At 42.3% G+C, this 7,747-nt stretch overlaps 1 protein-coding gene across 9 annotated transcripts in view; it reads right to left on the reverse strand.

The window, feature by feature from the left end:
* LOC146045897 (tesmin-like) overlaps positions 1–7,747 on the reverse strand; it is a 144,558-nt gene that overhangs the window by 136,329 nt on the left and 482 nt on the right. The gene's annotated exons all lie outside the window — the stretch shown is intronic.

Raw genomic sequence — 7,747 nt, forward strand, 5'->3', positions numbered from 1 at the left:
CCTCGTGAGACATTCTAAGATATCATTATTTAGAAACCTATATAATTCTCCCGCAAATCCATCTGGGCCGGGTGCCTTATTTAATTTAAGTGTATTTAAGGCTGTCTGAACTTCTGTACTTATGGGAAGAGCACATTTTTTCAGTAAGTTCTTGAGAAATCTGGGATAAGTTTATTTTATTACAGAAGGAGCTTTTAGCTGCACTATCAGGGGTTACCTCTGTGTATACTTTTCCGTAGAATGAGCTAAATATTTCTACTATTTCTTTATTATTTGTTTTTATTCCATCCTGTCCCATTAGTCCTGATATTATTTTTGGTGAGTATGGAATTCTAAGCAGACTTGACAATATTCTGCCTGCCCTATTCCCTAACTTGTGGAATCTGAAGTCCTTTCGAAATATGTAGCGGTCTCCTATTAATTGTAAATTATTCTCGAATTGTTGCTTTGCTACTGCAAAATCTAGTTTTGTTTGTGGACTGGGGTTTAAGTTAAACCTTTGATAGGTGTCTGTGAGAGTTTGTTGAACTTCCCTATATGTGGTTCTAAATACTCTCTTCAGCTGTGCCTCATATGCCATTACTGCTCCCCTTATAACGGCCTTGGCTGCCTGCCAGAAATTTTGGGGATCTTCCTTATGCAGCCCACACACGCACCGATTCCAGCGTGCGTTGTGGGCTTAACTAGCACACACAGCATCGCATTGTATGCCTTGTGCATACGATGTGCATGCGATGCGATGCGATGCTGTGCTAGAAAAAGCTAGTACAAAAAGTATGTGCAGCACATACTTTTTGTACTGTACGATGAGGTGCCGCGGGAGCGCGCACCCCATCGTACAGCATCGCACCGCCGGCATCGGCGCGTGTGTGGGCTGCATTAGCCTGTAATTTATTGTTTTCTTTATAGTCTACCCAGTAAGATTTAAGTTGTTCCCTGAATTTACTTGATTTAGCCAAATGAATTGGAAATCTCCATTGTCTATAAGGGCCTTTATCTTGTGTTACTGATAATTTTGTCCCTACCAATGCGTGATCCGATATTACTATCGGTTCAATTTCTGTTACTAGCATTTTTGAAAATAGGAGTCAGAACATAATATATAGTCAATTCTACCAACTTGAATTGCTCACAGAGCCATTTTACTCCAAATCTAGGGAGAGAGGGTCTTTTTAGATTTTGTGCATTCCTATCCATGTAATTAGAGGATACCAAATTAAAATCTCCATTGATTATAAGATTACATGTAACAAATGGTCTAAGCACTGCTACTACCTTCAGGAAAAAAAATATTATTGAAGAAATTGGGAGCATATAGGGAACACAGTACATATCTAAGTTTTTCTATACATATATCTACTACAACGTATCTTCCTTCTTTGTCTTTGATCACTGAATTTACTTAGGTGGGACGCGATCAATATTGCTACACCTCTTGCTTTTGAGTAAAAAGGAGCAGCTGCTATCACCTTTCTCCTCATCATATTTAACTTCCCAATTTATTTTTCGGTTAAATGTGTTTCTTGTAAGTAGGCTCTCTCTACATGTAGCTTATTCAGATATGTCAGGACCTTTTTCCTTTTTTTCTGGGGAGTTTATTCCCTACATTCCATGTAGCAAATTTAAGATCCGGCATATCTGATTTTTTTTTTTTAAATGTATTTCGTCTCTGGTTTCTTTGTTTCCTAACCGGGTAAGGGGGGGGAATACACATAAGGATTACAAAGACACAGGGAATCACAATAACAACATTTAAACAGTAATAAGATGGGGTCCCCCACGTAGCCATTTAGGCGACTAGGGGTTTTCCCTCTCAATACATACAATTTTCAAAAGAAGACTTCCTTAGGGCGAAGGAAGAGGAGCGAGGAAAGACTTAGCACAGATGAACTTGCTTTCCTCCTCGCTAGCTCACCCTCGTCCTAAGGAGGTAAAGCTTTTAACCTTATCCCTCCATTTTCTTGCAGTCATAACGACAAGGCCCTACCAAAAAGACATTTCCTTTCTCTCTGCTATGTATACCCCTCTCTTTTCCCTTTATTTTTTTTCTTTTCCTTCTCTTATATTTTTCTCCATCAAAGAGCCGAAGGCGAGCTGGATATATAAGTGTAAATTTTCTTCCAGCTTTTATTAACTCTGTACAAATCGGACTGAATTCCCTTCTGGCCCTTGACACCTCAGAGGAATAGTCCTGAAATATAAGAGTATGATTTTCTTGCCATTTTAGATCATGTTTTCCCCGCGATGCTGTCCAAATTGCTTCCTTATGAAGGAAGTTTAGGCATCTGAAAATTATCGGTCTTGGGCGATGTTTACCGGGATCTCCATCCCTGAGTTTGTCCAGTCTATGGGCTCTTTAAATTACTAGGTCTAAACAAACAGCTTGCTTGGATATTTAGCAGCTCTGGCAGAGTATTCCGCAAAAAGTGGTAAAGTGGGGGGCCTCTCAAAGTTTCAGGCAGTCCTATCAGTCGGAGGTTATTCCTTCTAGACCTATTTTCGATCTCCTCTAGCTTTAAGGATATCTGATGGTGGGCTTTCTGCATTTCCGCCATCTGCTTTTGTAAAAGAGCTGTATCCTGGAATATTTCTCCAACTTTTTGTTCTGTTTCTTGCACATGATCAGTGACCTGTTTTATCTGGCCTTTTATTTAATCTACTGCCTGTTTCATAACTTCCGCCTGGGTCTGTAGTAAGGTTTCCAGAGTTTGCTTAATTACTTGCACCATTGCTTGATACTCTTCCCCGGCTCTATCTTGCGTTGGGGTTATGGAAGGGCCCTCTTCTTGGCTACTATTATTGCTAAAGGAACCAGATTTCCTTGCTGCTTTACTAGGATTGGCAGTAGCTGCAGCATTATTTGCTGTCTGACGTATGCGTTCCGCACGCACCTTTTGGGATGTTGATGGCATAGTTGGTGAGAGAAATTTCTCCATGCGTCAGCAGCTAAGCTGATTAATATTTATATTCTTTGCCCAAAGGTATTGATCTTTCCACTCAATAGTTTAATTATATTTGCCAAGGGAGAATATTAGAGGATGGCAGCAAGGCAAAAAAAAAAGATAGAGCACGTATGGCCCCCTCACGGTTCTATGGTCTCTGAGGTGTCTCACTCACTCCCTTCTTCTCTATTCGAGGGAGATCAAGTTGCTCCAATCAATCAAGCAGGGCTCTCAAATCTGTGGTATACATTTTATGCCCCTTACAAACTGGGAGCAATTTAAAGATTTTACCGGGTTCACAGTTTAGTCTCAGTCTTGGCCTGGGCAAGCAGGGAGAAATGCTGGCTTAAATACACCTTGCAGACAGTCTTGCATTTCATTCAGCTTCATAGCCTGGACACAAGTCGCACTACTTTAGTAAGGTAAAACAATATCTTTATAATCTGGGTGCACTGTTCCACATATAGCTGCTTCAACGTGCCTCTAAGTGCTGGCAGCACTTCACTTATGCTTATAGGGGAATGTACAGATTTTTACTGTCAGCATCCTATGATTGGCTTGCACTGGCTTCCCAATCCCACCTGTACCCCCAGGTGATACAGCAAACATGTAACAAGGGAGCTCCATTAGTAATTCCAGAGTAGAAGCCACAGATATAAGAGATCTTTTTTCCTACCGGGAGTCAGCGTCTGGTGATTACCGGCTGCCATTCCCCAGAGTATCCAAAAGGTGCTCCTCTCGTCGTCCCCAGCCTCAGCTGAGAAGAGGGGGCAGAAGGTCTTTACTGCCGGGACATCCTTACTTTCTCCAAGTGTCTCAGGGGGGGCACAGTGGACCAGGGGGACTAGGTGTGTGGGATCATGGTTCTTGGCAATCTGCCATGACCTATATCTTGCCGCGCCGGCTGCAGACTCTATGCGGGACACATCGTCAGCTGATTCATCTCGCCTCTTCCCAGACCGGGCACTCTTCTGCTGCGGGGCCGCAATTCTGCCTGTCACAGCATCGATAGAGACAAAAGGGTGGTGTGATAAATAAATAGTGCTCGGTGTTTAACCATAGTAAAATAAAGAAATGGATATAACCAATTTATGGTAGGAATATCACCAATTTTCTATGCACTTTAGTTCCAGCAGATCTGAAGCTGAACCTGCAAATACAGACCCCCCTTTTCCACACAGATGTGTGTTCAAGGGGTGACAGAGGAATACGAAAATAGTGCAAATTATCCTTTTTTAAAAGATATTTAATGAAAAAGGTCTACACTTACAATATGTAGACTAATATAAAAGCATGGTATGTTCCACAATGGCATAAAACAGCAGGGTCCAGATGGAAGTAAGCGGATCCAAAGGCAAGTCCAGAAAACCCGTCCGGAACAGGGAACCAGAAGCACCAGGGGGACACCGCACTGAACCGACAGCTGTTCTCCTCCAGGGAACCGTCCACGTCAAAACGCTCAACGCGTTTCAGGATTGTCCTGACGAAGGAAAATCCTGAAACGCGTTGAGTGTTTTGACGTGGACGGTTCCCTGGAGGAGAACAGCTGTCGGTTCGGTGTCCCCCTGGTGCTTCTGGTTCCCTGTTCCGGACGGGTTTTCTGGACTTACCTTTGGATCCGCTTACTTCCATCTGGACCCTGCTGTTTTATGCCATTGTGGAACATACCATGCTTTTATATTAGTCTACATATTGTAAGTGTGAACCTTTTTCATTAAATATCTTTTAAAAAAGGATAATTTGCACTATTTTCGTATTCCTCTGTCACCCCTTGAACACACATCTGTGTGGAAAAGGGGGGTCTGTATTTGCAGGTTCAGCTTCAGATCTGCTGGAACTAAAGTGCATAGAAAATTGGTCATATTCCTACAATAAATTGGTGATATTTATATTACTATGGTTAAACACTGAGCGCTATTTATTTTTCACACCACCCTTTTATCTCTATCTGTAATCTCAGGTATCTTCTTGGATATATACCTATTTGGTGATGATTAATTAAGCTGCACTGTGTTTATAATCGCGCACTGTTATTTGGAAACTGTTTTTTTGCTATTGTGTCACAGCGTCGCTCCAAAGGTCGGGAGACCAGAGGCTCCGTCCCGGGAATGGAGGCACACGACTACACCAGCTGCCACGCCTTTAACTCCACCACGCTAGTCGCAGGGCAACGACACAGCTTCCGGGTCACACTATAGGCAGCTCTGCAATCCCGGTATGGCTGTATTCCCCGTACGCCGGGTTCCACTCGCTCAGCTGCCCAGACACCTATAAAGTCGTGCATATCAGTTTCTAGCATCCTTCCAGCCGGCCTCTACAGCAGAGCTGCTTAGGGTCTGGCATATTTTAGACGGTAGGCCATATCCAAGAGGGCTGATATAATTTTATTGGAGGGAGGGTATCGTTCTCCCTGCAGCCTACACCATGCTACAGGAACCGGAAGTTCAACCCCTTTCTTTTTAATTAACTTGTTCAAAACAGATGACGCCAATCATACATTAAGAAGAAATATACATATACCCAGGGTTATTTTTTAGCAGGCTCCAGCAGGAACGGAGGCCATTATTCTAGTTCACTCTGACAAAATATTTCTTAGATGGACAAAACCATGTGCACTGCAAGTGAGGCAGGTGTTACTTGTGCAGAGATAATTAGATTTGGGTGGGGTTTTACACCTGCAGTGCACATGGTTTTGTCCATCTAAGAAATATTTTGTTAGAAAGAGTGAACTAGAATAAGGGCCTCAGTTCCTGCTGGAGCCTGCTGAAAAATAGCCCTGCATATACCACACATCACACATTGTACACACACACACAGCACACTATAAACATATATATATATATATACGTAGCGCACCTGACACACTTAAACATTGGACAGATATACACAACACATACAAAGAAACAGTACAACAAACACACAGAACACAAAAAAGATATGCATAGTAGGTGCTAAATCTCAGGAGTGGATGTGGAATTCATCAACCCACAAAAGCTATCAAGTCAGGAGCGGTGTGTTTCAAACAACAACACCTTTTCATTGCTGTCATTGAGAAGCAATGCAAACACATTCTAACATTATGGTGGAGGTTTTAAGAAATTACAATCTTGGGCCTTTGGCACAGCATAAGACAAAATTTTACAGCGATTTAGCAAATTAAAAAACCCCAGGTGCATTATCTATAAGGGTGATTTGGCATGGTACAACTATAACACAGACTACTGGTACACGTTGGCAGGTAATAGAGCTTTGTCAATGTCTAAGGTCATGAAGTAGTAATATTATTATTAACCCACTTGAAAAAGGGATTGGATTGAGATGTTTTTTCCATCCAATGCTGGGATTGGGATGGTTGCCAACTAATGCATGCTTTTTTTAGATCTTAATCCAATGGCTGCTGCCTTCTCTTCTGATGCCAAGTTCCAGCAAAAGAACTCCTTTGTGCATGCCCAAACTTCTTGTGTCCCCCAACCATGCACACTAATTGATCACTGATGGATAAAATATTGAAAAGTTTGTATGTAATGACTACATGCCATTGATAAAGGGCCAATTCCAGCAGCCCAATTGTGCAATGCCCCCTTAACATGGGGTCATACTTACCTACGCAGAGACCAAAAGGAGAGATTTAGCAGATTCAGGGATACCTCTGGTCATTAGGTCTAATGTCACAAAATTGTCTCTTCACATGCATTTATAGAATTATGCTCCCCTTCCTGCTCACTTCACTAAAACGTTAATTCAGTTTTCCATGGGCTCGGGAAACTCCCTGCAAATTCAAAAGCTGCCTTGACTTTCCAGGATGGTAGGTAAGTACAGGCTTAAACCAGGATACTTATAGTTCTGTGGCTGGCTGAATTCAAGAACAAATTTCACATGGTTTGAACCAGTCACAGAACCTGCATAATTCAGGAATGTCCCTGTTTATAGGGAATTATTTGTAAGCCTAAGTATGCAGGGGTTACAGAGGAACGGCATCCACAGGGGGAACCTATGGTATGTAATAGCATGTCAGCTAGCATGAGAAATAGCATAAGAAATAGCATGTCAGAGGATTTGGGGATATTCATTGCTCATGATATAAAATATATTTAGGAGCCGATTTGTTGCTATAGGCATCTAACGTCACGCTTTAAGCTGGGTACACATATGTACAATTTCATTTTTCTTGCGACCGTTCGATCGACCGAATACACGTTCGGCCGTCCAAAACATACGACCGTTCTGCGCGTACACATATGTACAATTTTACTTGCGACGTCCGATGTACTCCCGTCCAAACAATCGCAAGAAGAAGTATATGAGAGACCCTGTAACCCTTTGCCTGCTGTTTTAACTAATGTGTGTTTAATGCCTCACTGCCCAACACTTTAGAGGCATCACTTTAAGACATTAATCAATGTTGAAGTTTTAATAGTGTGTTATGGTGCCCTGCAAAGAGCTTCCAGCACACTCTATTAAAACTTCAACATTGATTAATGTCTTAAAGTGATGCCTCTAAAGTGTTGGGCAGTGAGGCATTAAACACACATTAGTTAAAACAGCAGGCAAAGGGTTACAGGGTCTCTCATAATGCAGCATACCACCGTGCTTTGTCAAACTGTCAAGCATATCGATCGAACATGCGTACACACTTCACTTTTGTTCCGATATGGAGCCGTCCTGTCGGATGAAATATAAAGCAGCAAAGAACCTTCGACCGACCGACCGTGGACGGCCAAGAGCGTTTTTGGCCGTTTATCGATCGCACAGCAGCAATTGGGACAGCGTACACACCTATACAATCGAACGGCCGTTTGCCCCCA

The sequence above is a fragment of the Crinia signifera genome, chromosome 11 (genome assembly GCF_055691185.1).
Source record: "Crinia signifera chromosome 11, ASM5569118v1, whole genome shotgun sequence".
Classification (NCBI taxonomy): Eukaryota; Metazoa; Chordata; class Amphibia; order Anura; family Myobatrachidae; genus Crinia; species Crinia signifera.